Source organism: Bos indicus x Bos taurus, chromosome 19 (assembly GCF_003369695.1).
Source record: "Bos indicus x Bos taurus breed Angus x Brahman F1 hybrid chromosome 19, Bos_hybrid_MaternalHap_v2.0, whole genome shotgun sequence".
Taxonomy (NCBI): Eukaryota; Metazoa; Chordata; class Mammalia; order Artiodactyla; family Bovidae; genus Bos; species Bos indicus x Bos taurus.
This window is the reverse complement of record NC_040094.1, coordinates 62,608,415-62,635,293: the sequence shown is the minus strand read 5'-3', so window position 1 is coordinate 62,635,293 and position 26,879 is coordinate 62,608,415. Positions and strand designations below refer to the sequence as shown.

Below are 26,879 nucleotides of genomic sequence, written 5' to 3'. Positions count from 1 at the left end.
GGGTATGTTTACAGGCAGGCGGGGAGGAGCCAGGGGAGAAAATGAGATAGAAAGGATGCAAGAGGAATGGAGGAAAGGGGGTCTCCTGGGTTCAACGGAAGGTAGAAGTCAAAAGCTCACTTTGGAGGGAGAGAGGCATATGTATAATCAGAGGCTGGAGAGAAGGATGAAAATGTTGGCAGATGTTTTGAGATGTTAAATACAAAGGCTCAACATAGATCTTAGAGAAGCAGGAGGTCTGGTCATCTCTAGAATTTATAGAGGAATAAAAGTGGAGAGTGGAGGTGGAAGGAAGGAATAAGCTAAAAGATATGGAACATCAAGAATCAGGAAAATTTTACAAGTTTTGAGTAGAAATTAAAAAGAGAAAGAAAAAAAAAAAGCTCCTGGGAAATTAAATTTGATGACCATTGGGAAAAGGAAGCCAGAAACCTATAAATTTCCCCAAGAAGGGACGGATTTATAGATGAAGAGAAATTTGACATGGAAAATCCATTTTTGGCTTTTCCCAACCGCCTGCTATTTGTGAAATAACAAATGATGTTTCTCAAACCCCAAATGTTTCAGTTTCCTCAGCTGAAAGATGCCATCTCGCTGCTGTACTATTTATAAAGTAAGGCTTTGTTTGCTCAATCTCACTCAGGATAAGAAAGCTGAAAATAAGTCTTTGGGAAGGAATTCAAGTCAGTTAAATCAAGGACACATGTAAGACACACACTGTCTGTACGAGACACTAGGTCTTAAGACAACCTAAAACATAACATCCCTCTAACCTGCCTTAATTGGAAAGAGTTGAAAAATTGTTATAAGAAGCAGACAGATGGAGATAAAAATATCACCTTTCTTACTCACAAAGCGCTCTGTCAGAGGGCAGGAGCTAATCTGGCCGGTAAGTTTGTTTACATATCCCTCGTTCAAACTTCCATCCCTCCCGCAAAGTGGAAGTCTTCTCTGCTGGAATGATCCTGCCTGAATAAACTTTCTGGATGGCCAAAAAGAAAAGAGAATTCAGCGCGAATACAGGTTAAGTATAAGTGGCTGTTTCCTCAAAGGGAGGATGGAGGAAGGGATGCTGAGCTGAGCACATTCAGATCCTTTTGCCAAACTCGTGAGTCAGCCGGGTCATCTTCCCCTTCCCTGGGGTGGAGTCACCGAGTGGGGAGAGAGAGCCCTGAGTGTGAATCTAGTAGATGTCCTTCCTGTAGGCTGTGTATTAAGTGCCCCTCCCCAAACCAGGCGCTCGTATTGTGTGCGGCGGCCCAGGCAGGCGTAAAGGTAAACAGCACATGTGCTGGGGTTCAAGCGACTTGTGACCTCGCGTGAGAGCGAAGCAGCGCTGGGCATGGAGAGACCCACAGAGACGCAAGAGCGTAGGGCGGGTGGTGTTCCCGACAGGGCGAAGAGACGGGGGAAACTGAGCTTGGGAGGAGCTAGAAGGGGCCTTCCCAAGCTTCATTAAGGGATTTGGTCTTTATTAGACGGCAGGCAATGGCACCCCACTCCAGTACTCTTGCCTGGAAAATCCCATGGACGGAGGAGCCTGGTAGGTTGCAGTCCATGGGGTCGCGAAGTCGGACACGACTGAAGGGACTTAGCAGTAGCAGATGGGAGGTAAGGAGCCATGGCGCATTTTTAAGCATCGGAGTGAATAGTTGGGTTTTGTTGCTGCTGCTGCTGCTAAGTCGCTCCCACCAGGCTCCCCCGTCCCTGGGATTCTCCAGACAAGAACACTGGAGTGGGTTTCCATTTCCTTCTCCAATGCATGAAAGTGAAAAGTGAAAGTGAAGTCGCTCAGTTGTGTCCGACTCTTCGCTACCCCATGGACTGCAGCCCACCAGGCTCCCTGATCCATGGGATTTGCCAGGCAGCAGCACTGGAGTGGGGTGCCATTGCCTTCTCCGTGGGTTTTGTTACTGAACACAAATTCATGTGCCCAACGCAAGAGGTCGAACAAAATGGAACATCAGTTGGAAGCAGAGAAAGGTTTATAGCAGGGCCATGCAAGGAGACGGGTGGCTGCTGTCCCCAAGCCCAGACTCCCCACAGGGTTTCAGGAAAGCATTTTTAAAGGCCAGGCGAGAAGGGGTGTGGGGTTGGTTGGTACAAACTTCTTGGTGCTGGAATGCTTTGTTCTTGCAGCTGTCCACCTAGGTCAGGTCTAGATCTTCCCGTAAACCTCCAACAAGACAAATGTTATTTTCTGTTCTGCAGCTCTCTATCTCTGTATGAATGGAAAAGTGTTACACCCTTAAAGGTCAGAGCCTTGGGAACAGGCTGTCCCATATATCTCAGGCTATAGGCAGCATTCTTGTACAGAAGGTGCCGAGTCAGGATGACTCAGCCCAGGCAACAGAGCACAAAAGCTAAAGTAGAAGAAGGAGATCCACATGGAGTCAGGCTTTTTCAACCCTGTACATTTCTGGGAAGCAGTGTGTAGGATGGGCCAGGATGAAGGGAGGCTGGGGAAGAGGCTGACTCAGGCAGAATTCAGGAGAGTGGTCAGAGTTTCCAACCATAGTGGAGGGTGCGCCTGGGCCCCTGAAGAACTTGGAGGCAGCTGAAGGACCTTCTAAGAAAAAGGAGGAGCAAGTGAGGAGAGGACGTTGCGTTTGGGTGTGTTTACATCGAGTTTGAGAGGTGGCAAAGGTTGTGCTTTTGTAACAGGGAGTTTGAAGTGAACAAAGCATCACACGTAGGGGAAAACAAATGAGCATTTGCTGTGGGGTGAGTCCTGCCTTAGGGACCAGAGACACGTGGTAAAGACGCTGGACGTTGCGTGTGTCTCCATCCAGCTTACGGTGGCCCCACATCTTGCCATCGGAGAGTGGAAGGCTCTCAGTGTTAGTTCCTCAGTATGTCCAACCCTTTGCGACCCCATGGACTGTAGCCCTCCAGGCTCCTCTGTCCATGGGATTCTCCAGGCAGGAGTACTGGAGTGGGTAGCCATGCCCTCCTCCAGGGGATCCTCCCTACCTAGGGATTGAACCCGGGTCTCCTGCACTGCAGGTGAATTCTTTACCACTGAACCACCAGGGGAGCCCCTACTGTTGTTATAATTGTTTATTTTCCACATACCAGTCACTGGGCTAGGCACAAGTATACGCATCATTTACTGAATGCCTACAGTTTGCTGGGTCCTGTACTTAATCCTTAGTAGTTATGAGTGTGGTATCTACAGTCAGATGGCCAGGGTATGAATTTGGGCCTCAGATGAATGATGTTAAACAAGTTACTTGATCCTGTTGAGTCTTACTATCAGTGCTTGTAGAATGAAGCTATAATAAATGTATCTATAGGGTAGTTATGCTAACTTTGGCATGTGAAGAGTTGACTCATTGGAAAAGACTCTGATGCTGGGAGGGATTGGGGGCAGGAGGAGAAGGGGACGACAGAGGATAAGATGGCTGGATGGCATCACTGACTCGATGGATGTGAGTCTGAGTGAACTCCAGGAGTTGGTGATGGACAGGGAGGCCTGGCATGCTGCGATTCATGGGGTCGCAAAGAGTCGGACACGACTGAGTGACTGAACTGAACTGAACTTTAGCATAGAACCTAGCACACGGTAAATAGGTGCTCAGTAAATATTAGCTACGATGGTGACGACAATGCTGCTGATTACTGTCATTACCGACCAGGGTTCTTGGCCTCCTTAATCAATAGAAATTGATAAGAGGCTGGACAGGACATTCAGGCAAGGCTTTACGGGGCCCTTGCTGCAGCAGGAAGGAGCAAGAACAAGTAACAGGCTTCCTTGCCCACTCAGGCGGGCTGAGCTGGTTTTTACCTGGGGTCAGGGTAGAGAGGTGTCCAGGAATCAGGACGGAGGGGTGGCTTGGGTGTTTTGCCCACCCCTGATGTGGTGTTGTGTGCAGGGGGCACTCTGCTTTCGCTCCTGGCTCTTCAGAAGTGGCAGTTGGACTTCTTGGTCTCTTTGTATCTCATTGTCCAGCATTTGCCCCAACTACGCATGCATGTATTTATAAATATTTTCAGTCCCTTGGTGGCTCAGATGGTAAAGAATCTGCCTGCAATGCAGACGGGAGTTCGATCCCTGGGGCAGGAAGATCCCCTGGAGAAGGCAATGACAACCCACTCCAACTGCTTGCCTGCAGGATTCCAAGGAGAGAGGAGCCGGGTGGGCTACAGTCCATGGGGCCACAGAGTTGGACGTGGCTGAGCTGAGCAGCACTTTCATGGTCACTTTGCGCTTTGTTGCTGAGGGAGACGTCCGTCCAGGCGCAGGCAGTGCAGCAGAGTCCGAGGCCCCGTCTGTCTCACTGTGACTTTGATGATGAGGGCTATGCCCAGGACGACTGGTGGTGACAATGACCATCGTGTTGATAATGGTGCCAGGGATGAAGATGACTCTGCTGACTTGAGAAGCCAGAGTGCGGAGGTCATGTGCTCTGGGTATAGCGTCAGAAGATTCTGGAGTTGAGTATCTGTGTTCGCTCGATGGCTCTGTGACCTTGGGAGAGTTCTTTTCACTAGTTATGTTTCAGCCTCTTCGTCTGTAAACACAGTAATTACTTCACAGGGCTGCTGGGAGGCTCAAACAGGACACTTAATGTATCCAGGCTCCTCTGTCCATGGAATTCTCCAGCGAGAATACTGGACTGGGTTGCCATTTCCTACTCCAGGGAATCCTCCTGACCCAGGGATCGAACCCGAGTCTCTTGTGTCCTCCACGTGGGCAGGTGGATTCTTTACGAATGTGCCACCTGGGAAGCCCCAAGTAAGACACTATATGTCATTAATTCTAGGGTGTATATAGTACATATTTTAACATCTTTGAAATCAGTGATGCATCTTACAATTATTGCCAGCTGGTGCATAAATTGCATATTTGTGAAGCAAGTTTTCGTCATTAGAGAAATGATCACGGTTCCATGTGTTTTTTTTTCTTGCCAGATGATGACTGCTTCATGAGACCTAAGGAAGGGATTCTTAAGTTGATAAAGCTGTTATTTATTTATTTATTTTGGAAATGCACACAAGAGGGCTTTTTTCCTTTTATTATCCCATGCTAAGCCATGTGATTGAAGGCAGGAGAAATTGTGAAGTTCCACAGACTGGATGAAGAAAATTTCAAAGCCATGAAAGGTTGTTGTGATGGATTGTTGCTGATCAAGAAAGCGCCGACATCAAAAGCTGCAGAACGGGTGTCAGCGTTAAAAGAAAATCCTGGAGGAGAATCGTTGGTCGCTTGACGGGTGATTTTGGAGAAATGTGATGGTTGCTGACTCGAATTGAAAAACAATTTAGATCATTCAGACTCTGAACACTTTATATCTCTTATATTTTCTTTCTCATTAAGACACATGAGGAATCTGTGATAAACAATCGCTGATGTCTAAAGCAGCTTTTTCAATAAGTAGACAGAAAATTCAAAGTGATAAGTAAACTTTGTGCTGTGACTTTATTGGGAGCGTCTCATTTACTTCCAGGAGGAACAGAAAACGCCAGCGTGTCCTTTGCTGTTGTTCAGTCGCTAAGTTGTGTCCGATTCTCTGTGAGCCCAGGAGCTGGAAGTACGTCAAGATTTCCTGTCCTTTGCCGTGTCCCGGAGTCTGCGCAAACTCATGTCCGTGAGTCAGTGATGCCATCCAACCATCTCATCCTCTGTCGTCCCCTTGTCCTCCCGCCCTCAATCTTTCCCAGCATCAGGGTCTTTTCCAATGAGTCAGTTCTTCCATCAGGTGGCCAAAGTACTGGAGCTTCAGCTTCAGTCCTTCCAATGAATATTTAGAATTGATCTCCTTTACGGTTGACTGGTTTGATATCCTTGCAGTCCAAAGGACTCAAGAGTCTTCTCCAACACCGCAGTTCAGAAGCACCAATTCTTTAGTGCTTACTTAGCCTTCTTTGTGGTCCAACTCTCACATCAGTCCACGACTACAGACCTTTGTTGGCAAAGTGATGTCTGCTTTATAATCCTCTGTCCAGGTCTGTCACAGCTTGCCTTCCAAGGAGCACTCGTACATAGCCTCTCGTAATACAGACGTTCTTCTTCTTTTTTTTAACCATTTTCAACTGATGAACATTCAGGTTTTCCCACCATTAAAAAAGATGGTGCTGTCAGCAACTCCGTGTAAATGCTTCTTTTGGGAATCTTTTCTCTAGGAGGGAAATAGAAGAATTTATAGGTCAGAGGAGAAGTACAATTGAAATACAATTTCATTGCATTTTCAGTGTTTCTCAACCTTTCCCCCCGCCACCATTATCACTGTCCCTAAGGAAAAAAAAAATTAAACTTGAATTTTAAATTCAATGGACTACTTAAATTGATTAAAATTAAATTTCAGTCTGATGAGAGAAATTAAATTCTAGGGTGAAGAAGATTTTGTTGAGTTGAGGTGAGCTTTGAAGGGCCACATACCATTCTCATAGCCAAGATACTTTCTCCTCCAAGAACAAACTTTGCCCCCACTGAGGACACATGATTTAGAAAAATAGAAGTTGACAACTTTTTTGTTGGGTGGAAAAGACACATCCCTCTTTTGCGAAGACTGCAATATGTCACATGGAATTCTTGTGACCCGGAAGCATTTACCACCTGTGGCTTGTCTGGGACCCTCAAAACGTATTTCCAGAGTTGAACTGAGAATTGATAATATAGTGTGCAAGGATGTTCTCATGCTTGTCATAGAGCAGAGCGGAAAGACACTGCTAATTTACCCTCGTTCCTCAGACATGAATCAATATTGCCAAGAATCACTAGAATATCGCCAGGAAAGTCACAGAGAAAAAAAAACTTTGAGAAGAAATAATTGGGCCAGAGGCTGTCAGTCACGGGAGCTTGCTCACACAGTCCTTTTGTAGGAGCTGTTTTTAAAAAACATGTTTAAGGAGGATAGAATTTGGCCTGGGAAGCTCAGCCTTTGAAATCTGCTCTGTGACAAGCAGCATGGCAGGAAGAGCAAGACGTGGCTTTGCTTCTGTGAAGAGAAACTTTGATGAGCGGCTCTGAAAGAAATCGGGCCCCTTGGATGTCAGAAAGCTGCAAAATGAAAGGCTTGACACTCAGGAATAGTTTCTCCTCACTCTGCGGTACAGACCCACCAGTCATCCTGACATGAAGGGAGGGGTGCTATACACCTGCAGGAGCAAGACCCAAGTCCCGGAGCGGCTGGGGCTTGGGGTGGGGTGTGGACGCTCAGCCCTGCGGGGCAGAGCCGCGCTCTAGTCTTCCCACCTCGCAGCACGCGCGTCACTTTGGGCAAATCGATTGTCAGTTCTGGTCCCTGACTGACCTGGACGAGCTGGGAGCCGAGAAGTTTTGCTCCCACCACTTGGGTGAAGAGATTCCATGTCAAAACAGAGCTACCACTGAGAGCTAATAAGAAGCGAATGTGGGAACGAAGGGGCTTCTTGGAGTTCTAAGTCACATTTTTATGCAGGTGTGACTGTTTTTATTTCCTAAGTAATAGTCTCCCTTTAAAGTGGATTAGGAAAAAAAAAAAACACAACTTAGACCATCAGATTTCTGATTTCATTGGTCTTATTTATTGACTTGAAGGTTGCTTCTAAAGAAACCAAATTCATTGTAAATTGACTAATGCAAAAATAATGTATAAGGGTTGTATATGGAAATGGTTTTTAAAAAAAGAGTGAATGTTTCTAGAATGAATGAAGTTTGAGAAACATCGATGTAAACCTCTCCTTCCTAGAACTGGCTGAACTGCCCATGAATTTTGGACTTCCCTGGTGGCTCAGAGGACAAAGCATCTGCCTGCAATGCAGGAGACCTGGGTTCGATCCCTGGGTCGGGAAGATCCCCTGGAGAAGGAAACGGCAACTCACTCCAGTGTGCTTGCCTGGAGAATCCCATGGACAGAGGACCCTGGCAGGCTACAGTCTATAGGGTCTTAAAGAATTGGACACAACTTAGCTACTAAACAACAGTAGCAACAATATTTCTTAGAGAAGTTTAGGTTGAAAACAAAGTTGAGAGGAAGGCAGAGAGTTTTCTCCGTAGCCCTGCACCTCCTCCCCACCCCCGCCCACCGAGATCCCTATCACTCACCAGAGCAGGACGTTTGGTACAATGGACAAACCTACATTAACACATCGCCATCGCTCCAAGTCCCTCGTTCACCGTTGTGTTCACTCTCTTTTTCAAAAAACATCTTTCGGCCGGGCCATTTGCTATGCATGATCTTAGTTCCCCGGCCAGAGATTGAACCTGTAGCCCCTGCAGTGGAAGCAGGGAGTCTTCTGCACTGGACCACTGGGGAAGTCCCTGGGTTCACTCTTGATGTTGAGCATCCTATGGGTTTGGACAAATTTATAATGACGTGTGTGTGTGTGTTTGTGTGTGAGTGTGTGCGCATGCATGCGCTCAGTCGTGTCCAACTCTTTGTGACCCAATGGACTGTAGCTGCCAGGCTCCTCTGTCCATGGGATTCTCCAGGCAAGAACCCTGGAGTGGTTGCCATGTCCTCCTTCAGGAGATCTTCCCGACCCAGGGATCAAACCCAGGTCTCCCACATTGCAGGCAGATATAACGACACGTACTTATCATTATAATATCAGACAGCGTATTTTCACTGCTATAGAAATCCTCTGTTGTGCCCTGGGGTGTGGTCCACCATCCATTTCTAACAAGCTCCTGGGCGCCGCGGTTCCTGTGGATCCTTGGAACACACACCTTGCACGTAAGGACCCAGAATCTTCTGTCTGCAGGAGGCACCTCTGTTGTCCTTTCTGTTCTTGCGCCATCCCCAAGCCATCGATTGAGTCAAAAGTGTGTAGGAAATTGGATGCACTTTGGGATGTTTGCAATCAGAGGGGAGCTAGATTCAGCACCTGCGTTTCTATGGATTTCTCCTATCACTTTTTGGGCTAAAAATGAAGCCTGTCTAGCTCCTCTTAAGGAGAAGAGCGAGCTATGGCCTGGCGTCCACGGAGCACTGAAGTGGAGGTTAGCAGGGCTCCCAGAGCCTTCAGAGAAGGTTCAGTGCTCGCTCATCTTGGGGTTTAGGCTGCACACTGGTTTTTAACTTTATGTAACATTTTGGCCCTTTTCCTGAGAAGAAGTGTTTCGAAACCGCCTGCCGTCTCTGCTGTGGGACATCTGTAAAGAGACAAGCTGTCCTTTCACCCGGGCTGACTTGGCAGGAGAGTGTGGCCCGTCCCTTCGGCTGTCCAGAAACTTCCCTGACTCGTGGCCTGTAGCCTCTTCCTTTCGCTTCTTCCCTGAGAAACCTTGGGGGACAGCAGCCTGCCAGGAGCGCGCGCCTGGTTTGCACTCCGTTGTGTGAGCTGCTGTAGGTGTGAATCGAATCTTAGCCCAGAAGCCCGAGTATACAGGAAAAACAACTTTCGATGGATTTTTGAGATTCAGTCTAACTTCTCTTTCCAACCCTCATTTCAGCAGAGTGGAAAAGCATTTCACCTCAGTTAATTTTTTTTTTCTTTCTCTGCTCCTGGATTGTGTTTAAATCTGGGGAAATAAACGTCCCGTGGGCACATCTCCTCTTTAATCTGGTTGTCAGGCTCCTGGATGAGACCTCTGCCACCCACTTCGGTCCTCCTTTGTTGGCCCAAGCTTGTCTCTGTAGGAACTCCCTTTTTCCTGTCTGCACAGTTCCTACCTGGCTTTCCTCTTATTCAAGATGTTTTCCAAGAAGTATTTTGTAAAAACTGAGAGTCCTTTCCAGGCTCCTGCCATCCAAAGCTTTTAAAACAGTAGAGCCAGGAAAATACTGTTTTTTTTCCCCTCTTTACTTCCTTCTTTACATCATCCCCTGAAACAAAAGCATACAATACCTTTGCTGTTAAAAACGAAGGGCCAAAAAGGAGAGACCCAAAGTGAAGAGTATTTGAAATATGCCAACCTTGCTGCAAAATCTAACGCCTCAGATGAATTGCCGTGTAATCTGTGTGTAATAAGTGTGTTTCGACTCCTTTTCCACCTTGTAGGCGTTTTAATGATGCTATGTTTCTCCTAGAAGGTGCTCTTCACATTTGTTTTTTTTTCCTTCAGTTTCACCCCATGTCTGCTAAAGTAGTACCAAAGCCCAAGAGGTGGGAAATTCAGGGCTGGAAAAGGAAGGAGAATAAAAGAACTCGCCCAGGAACTTGGCTGGATTATGCTTTCAAAAAATGTGACTTACACCGAGGCCCCAACCTCTGTGCATTTGTCGCGATGTGAGATAAGCTAACTCAGTTCAATTCATCAAGACAGTGCTGGAGGCAAGTTCATTCTACTGTGTGCTATGGCTGGGGGGTGGTTCAGGACACTAGCGTCGGGGTGAGAAAGCCTGTGTTCGGTTCCTGGGTCTCACACGCCTCATGTGGTTGACTGTGGGCAAGTGCAGTACCCACCCTCCGCGTCCTGGGGTTTTATTTCTGGGAATTCAGCCCACTGAGGATTTCCAGTCGTGAAATTTAGATCTGTGCTTCGTTGAATCCCTGCTGGCTCAGATGGTAAGCAATCTGCCTCCAATGCAGGAGACCGTGGTTTGATCCCTGGGTCTGGAAGATCCCCTGGAGAAGGGCATGGCTCCCACTCCAGGATTCTGGCCTGGAGAATCCCATGGACAGAAGAGCCTGGCGGGCTACAGTCCATGGGGTCGCAGAGAGTCGGACACGGCTGAGCGACCATGACTTTCACTGTGGTTGAATCTGCAGGTGTGGAGGGTCTGCGTATTCACTTCATTGCTGCTGTTTAGTTGCTCAGCTGTGTCTGACTCTTTTGTGACCCCATGGACTACAGCCCGTCAGGCTCCTCTGTGCATGGGATTTCCCAGGTAAGAACACCGGAGTGGGTTGCCATTTCCTCCTTCAGGGGATCTTCCTGACCCAGGGACTGAGCCCAGGTCTCTTGTATTGCAGGCAGATTTCTTACCACTGAGCCACCTGGGAAGCACACTTCTTCCCTTAGAAGGTGTTTCCACGAGAGGCTTCAGCATCGTTGGATCTTAGCATCAACAGGGACCCCTGGGGCACATTCCCCATGGGTGCCAAGGGAAGGGCGTGTGGGGCAGGACTGTCTGATGACAGAATGGGCTGCTTAATGCATGGTGAGAGCTCAGGACAACAAGTGCCTGGAGTTTGGCCAGCACAGAATAAATGTTAATTTATGATGATCGTTGTACAAATAGCATTGGTTTTCTCAAAATTTCCCCCCTTCAGTTATCATCAAGGAGGTCCTTTGTTCGGTCCTTGTTTATGAAGATGGAAAAAACCCAAGAGGCACAAAGACGTCATTTAACTTGTGTGAGGTTCTGAAAGCGGGCAAAGCCTATGATGTACACTAACCATTGTGTCTTTCTGCATGGGAATTATGGCTCTCGCATATTTTATTGTGAGTGTGTTGATTCAACAAACCTCAGACCCTGGGTTTAACATACAAGATCTGAAGCATGGCCACTTGCAAAATATTCCCTAATGCTTGTGTTAGGTAGGCTAGGTTAGGCTGAACCTGCTGACCTCATGATTGGTTACGGCCAAAAAGCGAGACGTGTGGTTTGGAGTTGGCAAGGGAAAGAGTACTTTCACCCTGAGCACACGGCTCATTTCAGTAACTGAGGCTAGATATTCTCAACTCTAGACAAGGGTTCACAAGGCCATGAGTAAGGACTGATCAAATTCACAGAACTCTAAGCTGCGTCTTACCATTGGGAAGTTTATAAATATGGAGGAATCTGTCTGCTGTCATAAGTGTGATTTCTGGGCTTCTGCTCCAATTTTATGGACTCCTCCCCGCTTTTTAACTTATAAAGGTGAAATTTACTTATTTTTAACTTTTCATTTGGAGTACAGCTGCTTTATAATATGCTAGTTTCTGCTGTGCAGCACGGTGAATCAGGCACCAGAGGCATCTGGTCCTCTGTTTTAGGCTTCCTTTCCCCTCAGGCCGTCACAGAGCAGTGAGTGGAGGTCCCTGTGCTGAGCAGCTGTGCCCGGCCGTTGTCTGCTTTTCACACAGCATCAACAGGGTGTACACGTCCGGCCCGACCTCCCGATTCACCCCTGCCTCTGCTCGCCCCCGTGACCACACGTCCGTTCTCTACGTCTGTGACTCTATTTGCTTCACAAATAGGTTGATCTGTACCATTTTCCTAGATTCCACATATAAGGAACTCCTTTTATAGAGTTTAAATCCAGGACCCTAAGCTTGGGAGTGATAAACATCTGCCCACCTCTGAATTCCGGCTCATGTGGGTGGCTCCTATGTCACCCAGCTAATCCTCCTGGAGTGTCTCCATAGGGCCCCTCTTCCCACCGATAGACTCTCCTCCACTTCTTTAATATTCCCGCATCTCTACCTCCACCGTAGTAGAGTCTTTCTAGAGTCTTTCTAGTCTGCTTTCTAACGAAACGAACATCACAGAAATTAACCAGTATCGTTTGGCATGGCACAAGTTATATCTTTTATAGTAGAATAATACTTTACCTCTTTCCAAAAATAAAAAAAGTTTGAAATTTTGATCCTGCCTCCATCCACCTCACATTGAAATGGCTAACAACAAAAAGTGTTGGTGGGGATGTGGAGAAATGAGAACCTAACTTATTACTGGGGGGAATGTAAAATTGTAGAAGCACTTTACAAACAGCTTCTTATGATGTTTATACGTTTACCATACAATCCAGAGATTTCATTGTTAGGTATGTACATAAAAGAAATGAAAACATACATCCATAAGAAGAATTATGCAGAAATGCTTAGTGCAGTTTTATTTATAATAACCAAAAAAAAAAAACAAAAAACTGGAGACAACCCAGATGTTCATCAGATAGTGAATGAGTAAAGAAACTGTAACGCGTCCATTCAGTAGAATACTTCAGCAATAAAAAGAAACAAAAATGACTTACATATGCAACAACATGGCTGCACTTCAAAAATATTATGATGCATGAAAGTAGAATAAATGTATGTTTCTATTTATATGAAATTCTGTAGCAGAGAAAGCTCATCCACAGTGGCGGTTTAGTGCTTGTCTGGGGCTGAGGGTGGAGATGGGGGACTTTTTGGAGTGAAGACAAAGCTCCACATCTTAATTATGCTGGTAGTTACTCAGATGTGTGTGTTTTTCAAAACCCACTAACTGTATATGTATTTTCCCAGTATTACTGAGAAATAAGGGGCTTCCAAGGTGGCCCTAGTGGTAAAAGAATCCACCTGCCAATGCAGGAGATATGAGACACGGGTTCGATCCCTGAGTTGGGAAGATCCTCTGAGGAGGAAATGGCAACCCACTCCAGTATTCTTGCCTGGAGAATCCCACGGAGAGAGGAGCCCGGTGGGCTGCACTCCATGGGGTCACACAAGGAGTTGGACATGACTGAGCAAGTTTCACTTTTTCCACTTGTAGATACAATAGAAAGAAAAGACAGCAAATGTTCTCCTTATGATGAAAAATTTTAGACTCTACTCTCTTAACTTTCCTACGTATCACACAGCAATAGAGACTATAGTCATCCTGCTGTGCACAACATCCCTAGGGCTTATTTAACCTTTTTTTAAAAATTAAAGTTGATTTACGGTGATTCAGGTGGACAGCAAAGGGACTCAGTTCCCTGCAAAGAACCCCTGTAAATGTCCGTCGCGATGATACGACATCCTTAGGACTGGTCTATCCTTACATTTATGGTTGTAAAGAACATACAGCAACATGGAAAATGCTTATTAAAGAAAATATGCTACAAAATTAGACCTCTTCATAACAACTGTGTTTGAAACAGATGCTTAAGAAAAAGGATGGGAAAAAATGTACCAAACTCCTAACACTGGTAGTGCTAGAATGGGAGGATTCTGTGTGACACATCTTTCTGGTCCTCTATTTTTTAAACATGTGTTATTTACTTATTTTTGGCTGCACTGGGTCTTCAGTCCGTGCGGGCTTTCCTCTAGTTGCGGCGCGTGGGCCTCTCCCGGCAGTGGCTTCCTGTGCGGAGGAGCGCAGCCTCGGGCACGCAGACTTCAGTGGTTGCCGCACGTCGCTCAGTAGCTGTGTCCCCCGGGCTCTAAAGCACAGGCTCGGTAGTTGGGGTGCACAGGTTTAGCTGCTCCAAAGCGTGTGGGATCCTCTTGGACGAGGAATCGAACCCGCGTCTGCTGCATTGGCAGGCGGGTTCTTTACTACTGAGCCCCCAGGGAAGCCCTCCTCTAATTTTTACTGAAATAAGGATAATTCAAATAAGGATAACTCATTAATTCTGTTCAACAGCAGGGCCCACATCCTTGATTTCAGAAATGCCTCTCTGTGAGGCAAAGTGGGAGGTAAGATGGAGTGAGTTGACCTTTGGAAGGACTTGAGTTTATCTCTTGCCGTTTAATCTTTAAGAGCACAGTCAGATAATACAGGGGTCAACAGTTTCCAGCCTTGAGTCTGAGAGGAGAGGTACGCAAAGCTTTCTTCCCCAGGTTCCTCTCTCCCTGAGCTGCTATGACGAAGAGATTTCAAGGGCTGTGGCCGGGCATGGAATCCCAGTCCTGACCAGGAGAATGGGAAGCAGCGGAGGAAGGAAGGAAGGAACGAGATTCTCTCATTGGATAACTTACTGCCTGGAGCCAAGAAGGAAATCAATGAGACAGTGTACCCAGATAATTCAGACCGCTGGGGGCTTGGACGCATCCTGTGCTCATCAGCTCAGGGGAAAGACCGCAGGCTTTGGGTTAGATGAGCCTGGTGGTGGGGAGAGAGGTGGAGAACCATTTGCCCTTGACCAAGTCCCTTCTCTTCATTAACCCTCTGTTTCCTCATTAAGAAAGGGGACCCGTAACATCTATCAGAAATATTCAGACTTCCTCTGTTATAAACGTTGGAACCTCACTCAAGACAACCTCAGCAGTCTATCTTAAGTCTGCATCTGTGTCTCATGCTGTTGTGCAGCCCGTAAGTCACGTCTGACCCTTTGTGACCCCAGGGACTGCAGCACGCCACGCTTCCCTGTCCTTCACTATCTCCTGGAGTCTGCTCAAACTCATGTCCATTGAGTTGGTGATGCCATCCAACCATCTAATCCTCTGTCGTCCCCTTCTCCTCCCGCCTTCAATCTCTCCCAGCAGCAGGGTCTTTTCCAATGAGTCAGTTCTTCGCATCAGGTGGCCAAAGTATTGGAGTTTCAGCTTCAGTATCAGTCCTTCCAATGAACATTCAGGACTGATTTCTTTTAAGATTGACTGGTTTGATCTCCTTGCAGTCCAAGGGACTCTCAAGAGTCTTCTCCAGCACCACAGTTTGAAAGCATCAGTTCTTTGGCACTCAGCCTTCTTTATGGTCCAACTCTCATATCCGTACACGACTACTGGAAAAACCATAGCTTTGACTAGACGGATCTTTGTCAGCAAAGTGATGTCTCTACTTTTTAAATAAGCTGTCTAGGTTCATCATACCTTTCCTTCCAAGGAGCAAGTGTCTTTTAATTTCATGGTTCTTTCCCTACCCCAGGTTTACCTCATGTAACTTAAGAGGAAAAAAAAACCAGGAGCAGGAAAGCCAGTGGCAATCCAGGAATAAAAACTTCTTTCTTTTCTACTTTTCCCTTGCTGAAAGTTTCATTCTTTCACCCCACCCATCAGACTCACTTCTCAGCTACTTTTTGTGGGGAAGGGGATTTTGGGAGGATATCTGTATGAACTTGGCTTTGCAAGACATTATTTTACAACACTTTTTTGGGGACTTTCCATACTGGTGACACAGGTCTTCTTCGAAGTCGTTTGTCATATTGACTGATGAGCCCGAGGTCACGTGCTTCTGCTCATGTGTTCGCTGCCGCAAAAATTTGCACTGATGCCCGGGAGAAGCCACACAGAGTTCGCTATTGCTTCCAGGTGAACTCTGACCTGGGAAGCAGTCTGTCTGTTTATGGTGTGCTGTTTTTGTCCAGCCACAAGCTTGTTTTGTTGGTGCATAAAGTATCAACCGCTGGTGGAGAGCGGGAGGTGTGCATGAGAAAGCTTACTATTGTTATTGCTTTTTCAACATGCACAGCGGTGGGGGAAGTTGTTCCTAACAAGTACGAACGTTCTGTGACTTTCTCTGCCCCCATTTATGTGCGTGTTTATCAAGAGATTGATCAGAGAGACAGAGAGGAAGAGACGGAGGGAGAGGGGAAGACAGAGAGGAAAGCCAGGGCCAGAGCCACGGAAGGGGTTGTGAGTTCGGCTTCACCTCTGCTGTAAATCCTCTGCGGTGAGGCAGGGCCAGGTTGCTGTACCGTTTCAGGGTTAAAGTTAACAGCCTCTGTCAACAGAGAGGCTGACCTTTTGCAGGAGTCTAGAAGAGATGCTCTGATTGGACCAGCCTGGGCATCCACCCCTTTCTCACCCTGTGGCCAGGGACTGACCACGCCCAGAATGAGTCCCAGGCATTCATGGCTTTGCAGAGGGACCCAAGGACATGTCCTGGGTTTCCGGACCCACCCTGTTCAAGTACCCAGCACACGAAGTCAGGAGGTGATGCGAAGATTAGATGTATGTCAGAACCCCAGCTTGAGATGGAAACAAAGTGACAAGGGCTCGTTTCCTGAAGCTTAGTCCTGGTTCCTGAGAGCTCAGGGGGGGGTTGTCTTTTCTGCTCACTCTTGGCGCTGCTGACACACAGGTGCCAGGGACGGGGTAAACCGTCGCTGCTGTTTCTAAGAATTAGGAGAAACCATTTCCTGAGAGGAGGCAGTTAGCTGTCAGGCACGTCTTTCAGTTTTCACTTTATTGCCCAAGAGACTCAGCCCTGATAATACTCCAGGTCTCTGTAGAGCTCGATCTCCTAGTTCGTGTCATGAATCCTCACAAGAATCCTTCAGAAGGATGGGTGTTATTATCGTCATTCTGCAAACGTGTTCGTCGGAGGTCAGGGAGGTGAAATAGCTTGCTTAAGGTGACTTGGAAATGGAGGAGGAGATGGCAACCCGCCCCAGTGTTCTTGCCTGAGAAATCCCATGGGTGGGGCAGCCTGGGGGCTGCAGTCCATGGAGTCACAGAAGAGCCGGGTACGACTTAGGGGCTAAACAGCAAGGGGATCTGACTCAGGTCATCTCGTCCTCCAGTTGCTAGTTTAATTTCATCTTCATTAGACAAAGCCTGGTCCTTCTTGGAGGCTCACGTCGTTGTTCCTTCCCTAAGTCGTGTCCGACTCTTTGTGACCCCATGGACTGCCAGGCTTCCCTGTCCTTCCCTATCTGCTGGAGCCTGCTCAAACCCATGTCCCCTGAGTCAGTGGTGCCATCCAACCATCTCATCCTCCTGCCCTCAATCTTTCCCAGCATCAGGGTCTTTTCCAGTGAGTCAACTCTTTGTATCAGGTGGCCAAAGTTTTGGAGTTTCAGCTTCAGCAACAGTCCTTCCAGTGAATATTCAGAGTTGACTTCCCTTTGGATTAAGTCTCATACTCTCATAAATAGCTGAAGTTATTTCTTTCATTAGAATTTGGTGTTTGATCAAGGCTGGGAAAGTTTCGCTTATTCCGTAATGACCATCAGGCCCAGGCTGGGCGTGGCTTACAGAACACAGCAGAACTCTAATATAGCGGAATGAACAGTTATAGGGTAGGGTAAGTATTTTTATCCTGAGTCCTGTGTGGAACATGTACAGAGTATTTTTTGAAATAGGCCAGTTTAAAATAGAGGACTTAAAAATCTTCCTACCCTTTGACCAAGAATTCTGCCTTTGGATGTTTCTAATTTTTTAAAATTATTTTTTCATTTTAATTTTTTATGCAATTTTTAAAGACTATACTTCATTTAGTTATTTCACAATGTTGATCGTATCCCCCATGTTGAACAGTGCAGCCTTGAGCCCGTCTTACACCGATCGTTTGTGCCCTCTCCCCATCCCTGCATTGCCCCTCCCCCAATCCACTGGTAATTACTAGTCTGCTTTCTGTATCTGTGAATCCGCTTCTTTTCTGTTATATGTGCTGGTTTGTTGTTTTTATTATACTCCACATAAGGGATACCATACAGTACTTGTCTTTCTCGGCCTGACTTGTTTCACTTAGCACAACGCCCTTTAAGTCCATCCACGTAAGGGATACCATGCAGTACTTGTCTTTCTCGACCTGACTTGTTTCACTTAGCACAATGCCCTTTAAGTCCGTCCATGTTGCTGCAAATGGAAAAAAAATTGTTCTTTTTTGTAGCTGAGTAGTATTCTGTTGCCTGTGTATGTACGTGTGTGTGTGTATGCTAAGGCACTTCAGTTGTGTCTGACTCTTTGTGACCCTGTGGACTACATAGCCCGCCAGGCTCCTCTGTCCATGGGAGTCTCCAGGCAAGAATACCAGAGTGGGTTTCCATGCCCTCCTCCATGGGATCTTCCCAACCCAGGGCTCGAACCCTCATCTCTTACCTCTCCTGCATTGGCGGACAGGTTCTTGACCGCTAGCGCCCCCTGGGAAGCCCATGTGTAACCACATCTTCTCTATTTGCTCATCTGTTGATGGACACTTAGGTTTCTTCCGTATCGTGGCAACGGGCAACTGCATAATTTTTTTTTAAATGACTTTTCTTGGTAGTACTGATATTTTTGGAGGATAGACTCTTAGAAATGGAATTTCTGATTCCAGAGATGTGGGCGTTAATGAGTTAATATTTATGGGGTTACAATCGTATCAACAGTGTGTGGCAGGGTCTTTGATCTTGCCTTCTTGCTAACAGTGGATATTATCAATATTATGAAAATACTTGCTGTAACCATTTTTGTCCTTCTAGAGTTTAGACAGAGTTTAGCCTATTTTCGTGTGTGCTTGTGATTTGGGTTCCTTTCCTGCTGCCGGGTCTTGCCCTTCAGCTGGTCTCATTGTCTGCTAGTTTTCTGTGCCATGTTCACCCATTTCTTGTCAATTTGTAATAAACACAGCATTCTGGATATCGCTTCTTTCTCTTTGCTGGAGACATTTCTTTCCAGGCTGTTATCGGTTTGTTGGGTTCTGACTGTGCTGGCGTCTCTGACTCTGACGCCCTCCGTGTGCGGGTGTCCCGTGCTGGGGTCTGACTCTCTGGCGTCTCTGACTCTGGACGCCCTCCATCTGCGGGTGTCCCGTGCTGGGGTCTGACTCTCTGGCGTCTTTGACTCTGGACGCCCTCCGTGTGCGGGTGTCCCGTGCTGGGGTCTGACTCTCTGGCGTCTTTGACTCTGGACGCCCTCCGTGTGCGGGTGTCCCGTGCTGGGGTCTGACTCTCTGGCGTCTTTGACTCTGGACGCCCTCCGTGTGCGGGTGTCCCGTGCTGGGGTCTGACTCTCTGGCGTCTTTGACTCTGGACGCCCTCCGTGTGCGGGTGTCCCGTGCTGGGGTCTGACTCTCTGGCGTCTCTGACTCTGGACGCCCTCCATCTGCGGGTCTCCCATCCCGGTGCTGTCAGGTCAGTCAGAGTCTCTCATTTTGACCTTCTCAGTTTTATGTCTTCATTGTGAAGTCTTCCTTATCCTTAAAGCTACAAAAATATTTTGTCTATTTTTCTAATTCTTTTGTAGCTTGTGGTTTGTCTCTGATTATTTAATCCAGCTGGGATTCATTTTTTATATGTGGCAGAGATCTCACTCATTTCACAAAATGGAAAATCTCAACACAAGTGTTAAATACGGTGCTTTCCCCTTCACTTTGACAATGCTACATCCTACGTTATATGCCCACACATTCATGCTTTTGTTTCTGGGCTGAAACTAATTAATTTTAATACATGTATGTGTGTGTTCAGTCACGTCCGACTCTTCGAACCCATGGACTGTAGCCCGCCAGACTCCTCAGCCCATGGGACTGGGCAGGCAAGAATACTGGAGTGGGTTGCCATTTCCTTCTCCAGGGGATCTTCCCAACCCAGGGATCGAACCCACATCTCCTGCGTGCATCTCTTGCATTGGCAGGTGGGTTCTTTACCACTGAGCTGTTGGTGAAACCCTAATTTTTTAAATATATAACTGTCACCAAGTCAATATTGCTAATGAAGATGTGGGGTTCCCTGATATAAAAACACTTTTTTTTTTTTTTGCAAGAAACAGTCCCCTTCCAATTCTGATTATTCTTTCACCACTTGTACCTTTGGCGTTTATGGCTGGTCTCCTTTCTCCCATCGGCATGTTACTCGGTGTTCTTTCTGTAACATTTCACCATGTGAAAAGACTTGATTTCCCCAATAAATGGCAGCAAGTCTGGTAGCTTTTTTTGTTTTTTGGCCTCACTCCACAGCACGTGGGATCTTAGTTCCCCACCAGGGATGGAACCTGAGTCCCCTGCACTGGTAGCTCAAAGCCTTAACCACGGGACCACTTGGGAAGTCCTGGTGGCTTTTTATCTTGCATATTCCCCAGTAGTGTGTGGTTCTCTATGGAGCTCTGCTTTTAGCCACTTTCAGCAGACTTTGCTTCTGGATTATTCTTTTGACCTTGTCTTACTTGCTTCCAGGAGAAACCACAATACCCTGGACTCTGAGGAGTGAGGAGGAGTCATAGATGATCAGAACTGCATTCAGGTTCCTAGGTCTACCCCCACACTTGACTGGTTTGCGGCTTTGCCCTAGAATCTGCACCTTTGAAAAGCTAGGGCTTTGCTCTTCCTGGGCTTCCCTGGTAGCTCAGCTGGTAAAGAATCTGCCGGCAATGCAGGAGACCCCGGTTCAATTCCTGGGTCTGGAAGATCCGCTGGAGAAGGGATAGGCTACCCACTCCAGTATTCTGGCCTAGAGAATTCCATGGACTGTTTAGTCCATGGGGTTTCGAAGAGTCAGACACGACTGGGTGACTTTCACTGTCACTTCACTTTGCTCTTCCTAATGGCTAATCTCTCATTTGTAAATAAAACAATTGGGCAACCAGACCTGTGAGAAGAAAACATCTGGGGCAGTGAATGATCCTCCAGGACCGCTTTTCCTGGTTTCCCAACAAGAGATGGTACAGATATACTTCTGAGTCTTGTTATTCCAAAGGCCATGCTGACATTCACTTCAGTGGAACAAGCTGGGGTACCTTCCTAACAAGATTAAACAGCAAAGCCACAGAAGAAAGAAAGGAAAATCCAAAGCGCTGGATTGTAAGTGTCTCTGTGGAGTGTCGCATCCTTTCGGGATAAGGGGATTACTCGTTACACGCCCACACGCCTTTCCCTTCTGAAGATGTCTTTGAAGAACGATTCTGACGCTAGCATCAGTCAGTTGCTTGGAAGCTGACCCCGGGTGAACCGCTGCTTCTTGTTTCCACCGCCTCTTCTGGAAATCATTAAGAGATAGACGACAGAGACCAAAATTTGAGAAAGTGCCAGGGGTTTGTTTATTCTGATCTGGTTCCTTAGAGATGCAAATGCATGAATTATGAACATGATGGATGGAATCGTAATGTTTCAACCTGCCAGCCCTGCATCGGGGCCTACTTGAGTCTTGCTAAAATAAGTGCTCATGTTTGTCAAGAGAAGAGAAGAGACTTCTTAGAATTTTTACTTCAGACAACTCAAATCCAGACTCAACCAACTAGTTCCTTTATAAAGGAATCCATTTCTTAATGCCGTGTATATGCATATAAGCACCCATGTCTTGATGGCTCAGCGTAAAGAATCTGCCTGCAATGCAGGAGATACAGGAGATGAGGGTTTGACCCCTGGGGTCAGGAAGATCCCGAGGAGGAGGAAATGGCAACCCACTCCAGTATTCTTGCCTGGAAATATCCCATGGACAGAGGAGCCTGGTGGGCTACAGTCTGTGGGGTCGCAAAGAATTGGACACAGCTGAATAGCTAAATAATAACAACAACAAAGTGCTTTGAAGACGCCCTTATCTTCCAAGACCAGGCTAGGAAAGTCTTGCAAGGCTGTTGCCCATCCACTCAGAGTGAGCAATTTCGTGTTCAGCCTCTGACACTGGAACATTTCCAGTGGCCTGGGTCCAGCGGAGAGAGCTGAATCCTGCTTCTAGAGTTGTGTCTGTCTTAACCAAACCTTTCTAATAAATGAACTGTTCATCACGTCCAAGAGATACAGGGCTGGGACTTTATTTGTGTCTACAGAACTGATTGCATGAACTATTTTGTGTCTGCTTGCCAAGAAACATTTGTCGAGTAAATGTGCGTGTGATGGGAAGAATTCGGTCTGAGGCTCTTTTTCCTTACACCCTGACAGGGAGCTTATGAGAGAGTAGCTAGACCTTCCCCACCCTCAGCTTCTTCAGCAGCTGTCATGGTCTCCCTAAACAACTTCCAAGTTGTGCCTGAGCCCCAGACCAGTTCACAACATAAGTAGATTTAGAAATAAGAGGCCAATTCATGCATCAATTTATGAATTGAAAAATTAGACAGTGCATGTGGGCTAAGTTGCTCGGTTGTGTCTGACTCTTTGGGACCCTATGGGCTGCAGCCTGCCAGGCTCCTCTCTCTATGGACAATGGACAAGTATGCAATCCTTTCTCTGGACAATTGGGAGTTGTTTCTCTAAAGGGAAACTTCTCTTGTTTTTTATTTATTGTTTAAACTTTTTATTTTATATTGAATTCTAGCCAACTGGGCTTCCCTGGTGGCTCAGAAGGTAAAGAATCCACCTGCAATGTGGGAGACCTAGGTTCAGCCCCTGGGTTGGGACGATCCCCTGGAGAAGGAAATGACAACCCAGTCCAGTGTTCTTGGCTGAAGAATCCCATGGACAGAGGCTGCAGTCCGTGCAGTTGCAAAGGGTCAGGCAGGACTGAGCCCGACTAACACTTTGGCTTTCACGTAGCTGATTGACACCGCATGGATGGTCTCAGGTGCAAGGCAGAGCTACTCAGCCCTGCCGTACACGGGTCCTTTCTCCGCCAAACTCCCCTCCCACCCAGGCTGCCACATAACCCTGAGCAGAGTTAAGGGAAACTTCTTTAAGCCCGGGAACTCTGTAGCAGGAGGTGGAGGAGCAGGAAATCAAAGTCTAGCCGATGGCCGCATTGAAAGCCACGAGGCCCAGGGCCCGGACGCCCGCTCTGGGGGGTGACGTCCAGTGCCGATGAGGAGCAGACTCGGAGTAGGAAAAACATGGCCCATGGCAATTATCTTTGCCCATAAAGATTTGTGACTTATTTCCTCCTCTTAAATCAAGACCAGACCAGGCCCACATGCCAGTGAGTCCACAGGAGCAGAGACCTAGCAATCAGTAGGACGGTGGGAGTGAGGACAGGCCCATCCAGCCCGGGGACCGCCGCTGAGGTCTGAGCTCGGCTTTGCCTGTGACCTGTTGGCCCTCATTTCCTTTGGTCTGAGAGTCGAGGTCAGCAGGCAGGGGAGTGACGGGCGAGCAGAAAACCACTCACGAGAGATTTTGTTTTGGGTGAACGCTGTCCTGACTAAACAAACCTTTAACTGTGAAGACGTGGCGTTTGCAGCTTCAGTGGAGACAGGGAGACGTAAAGAGAGACTGGCCAGAGGGAAGGGTGGAGGTGATGTGATTTTGACAAGCTGCAAACAACGGCTGGCAGACTTTCCTGAAGGCCCTGGCTGTTCACTCTCCAGATGCTAAATTCTCCGTTTTAAGCAGACGCTCAGAGAAGTCAGACCTGAGAGTGGATCCAGGTTGGAGGGGGATGGATTAGAAGGCCGGTGGATTGCCATGAGGGCAGGGTTGGCTCTGAGTTGGAGATGCGTGTGACCAGGTCCCTTGGTGTGTGCTATTAGGGGCTCACTTGTGGAGGAGGTGGGGACGTGGGGCGGGAATGAGAGGGCTGAGCTTCGATGCAGCTGCGAGTCCAATGAGCTACCACCTGACACTGGTCAGAATGGCCATCATTAAAAAGTCCAGAAATAACAGTTGCTGGGCAGGGTGTCGAGAAAAGGGAACCCTTCTACACTGCTGGTGGGAATGTAAATCGGTGCAGTCACTACGGAGAACAGCATAAAGCTGAAGAGAGAGCTACCATATGACCCAGCAATCTCATTCCTCAGCAGGTATCTGGAGAAAACTATAATTTGAAAAGATACTCGCACCCCAGTGTTCATTGCAACACTATTTACAATAGCCAAGACACGGCAACAACCTAAATGTCCATCAGCAGAGGACTGGATAAAGAAGATGTGGTCCGTATATATTCCTCAGCCATAAGAAGCATGAAATAATGCCCCTTGCAGGAACATAGATGGACCTAGAAGTTGTCACGTAAGTGAAGTCAGTGCGATAAAGACAAACATCATACGGTACCACTTGTGTGTGGGATCTACAAAAAGGCTGCAAACGAACTCATCGATGAAACAGAAAAAGACTCACAAGCATAGAGAACAAACTTACGGTTACCAACAGGGAAAGCGCAGGGAGGGCCAGGATAAAACTGGAATCTGGGATTAGCTGGTGCACACTGCTGTATATAACATAGATGAACACCGAGGACCCACCGCACAGCACAGGGAACTCTGCTCAGGGTCCTGTAATAAACCATAGTGAAAAAGACTGCATACATATGCATGTGTGAGTGTATACAGTGAGTCACTTTGCTGTGCATCAGGTACTAACACAGCACAGTGACTCCACTCTACTCCAATACAATAAAAAGAGTTAAAAAACAAAGCAACTTGGTCCTCAACTAGACAAACTGATGGTCATATTTTGACTCCTGTGAATATGAAGAAGGACGTGTCTCCAATTTGTCTATTCGTGTTCAACTGTGATGCTGTTCTTACGAGAGGACCAGACGGGCAGCTCCAAGCAGAAAGACACGTCAGTGCCTGGGCCGTGAGGAAAAGGGAGAGAACCAAGCTGAGTGCTCCTCAGGGGCAGGGGAAGTTCAGCGCCAGCGGGGACCGGGCCCGGCTCAGTCAGGACCGCTTCACGGCAGACAGCTCAAATTATACCTCTTGGACGAAGCTCCTCATTAAGGACCTGCACCTCAGAGACGTTCTGGCCTCCCAAGGTGCGTCATTAAGGAAGCCAGCATGATGATAGTAATTTAAATGGAGCTGAAAGAGCGGTCTAACTTAGAACGGGTATTCACAGTTCAGCCGTTCTCAAGAAGAGGCTCCCCGGGATAAAGAACCTTCCTGAAGGAATTGTGGGCAAAGTCATCTTTTGAAGGCAAACCTTATCCAGCCCGGTGAGCGAGAAGCAGGGAACGCAGCCAGTGGCTCTCAGGGCCGATCGCTTCCTTCCAAATCATCTCATCACAGGATAATTTCCAGCAGCAACTTGTTCTGCCTTGGGACTCAGTTGAGTCCTGGATGGGGTGTTTCATCAAATGCTACCTTGTCCCCAGAGCCACGGCCAGGAGCCCCAGCATCCCTGGGAGGGCCAGCTGCTCAGTGACTCTCTTGAGGGATCAGGGCTGGGGGATGGAGACTTTCCCTGAGCTGTCTCAGCTGCGCTCCCCTGCTTCCCCTCACAGACGCTACCCAGCAGAGAGACGGCCTCTTGGGAGAGACGGAGGAGGCAAGTGTCACTTTCTTGCTGCCCTTTATGACGCCCAACAGAGGAAATGCACAGCACAGGTGTGGGAGTTTGGCTGACTTGTAGTAAAAAATAAACGTGGTTTCCTGTTTGCCACTTATTTTCATTCCTAAGTGGTGAGGAGCCACTGGTACTTCCTGCCAGGACTAGTATTTTATGCAGGCAGAGTCGGTGTCATTCGGGACCAAAAAATGTCAATGCCTGCAACCTTCTGAAAACTCTCACATCTCACTCATGAGTGTCATTCCTTAAAGCAATATTGAGGATTTGGGCTGAATCATTGTGTTACTTGGAGTGTTGAAATATTGGCACCTTGAAGCATTATAATTTTCTCATGTATCTGATTAACTTAAAGCAATTCTGGGTCCTGAGAATATTCAGTGGTCCATCCATCTACCCATCCATCCATACCCATCCATATATCCATCCACCCATCCATCCATCCATCTGTCCACCCACCCATCCATTCACCCACCCACCCATCCATCCACCCATCCATCCATTCACCCATCCATCCATCCATCCACCCATCCACCCACCCATCCATTCATCCATCCATTCATCTACCCACCCACCCACCCACCCATCCATTCATCTACCCACCCACCCACCCACCCATCCATCCACCCACCCACCCATCCATCCACCGTCTATCCATCCACCCACCCATTCATCCATCCATCAACCCACCCATCCATCCACCCACCCTTCCACCCCTCCACCCACCCCTCTATGTGTTGAGATATCAAGCAGTGGGCTTGTGTTGGTGCACTGAGGAGAGAAGCCTGTCTGCAGACAGTTACTCCCATGACACGGAGCTCTGAAAAGACCATTCCAAACACTGAAGTGGGTTCTGCACAGATCTAGCTTTTCCCGTTTCCAACCAAAACAAACCAACCAACCCAGAAAATCACCCTGGGAAACTCTCCCAGGCTGGATTCCCTGGGCTCCTGAGGCCCTGTTTCCTCACCTTCATCACTCCTGGAAGAAGGCTGCAGATTCCAGGATTGGAGCCCTGAGAACCAACTCGCGTGCTCCCTTTCTGGGCATTCCAGAAAAAAAATTAGAAAAAACCCCCAAAGACTACTGTCCACACAGCAGCCCGCAGCCGTGACTGCAATCGCTCAATTACATGGTTATTCACGAAGTACAGATTATAGGCTTCCTTAGCCAACGGCTCCGTGACTCGACCAGATAAAACTAAACAAGAGAAAAAACCCAACATGCAAGCGCTGGATGTTTTCTCAGCATATGGCAGCATTTAGTCCCAGTCAGCAAAAAATAGGAACAAAACAAAACTGTGAGCAAGTCTTGGTTTTGTTTTTTTTTTTTCCTGCTTTGTTTGGCTTCACAAGGATGTGGATAATGTGAGACCCAGGCCTGCTTATGAGGAGCAAGACTTGTTTGAAAATTCTTGATATAACAAAATCATAAAGAAATGGGATAGGCTATTTGTTGTTTTTGTTCTTCGGTTCACTTTTTAAATTGAAGTATAGTTAATTTGGGCTTCCCTGGTGACTCAGGTGGTAAAGAATCCGCCTGCAATGCGGG

General features: G+C 47.4%; 1 long non-coding RNA gene across 1 annotated transcript; it reads right to left on the bottom strand.

Moving 5' to 3' along the window:
* Positions 1-5,860: 5,860 nt before the first annotated feature.
* On the bottom strand, positions 5,861-26,574 carry LOC113878240. Its single transcript, XR_003506950.1, has 3 exons — positions 26,299-26,574; positions 24,180-24,313; positions 5,861-6,122 (listed from the first exon to the last, which is right to left on the bottom strand). It is a non-coding gene; the product is annotated as an uncharacterized LOC113878240 (long non-coding RNA).
* Between the last annotated feature and the right edge of the window lie 305 nt (positions 26,575-26,879).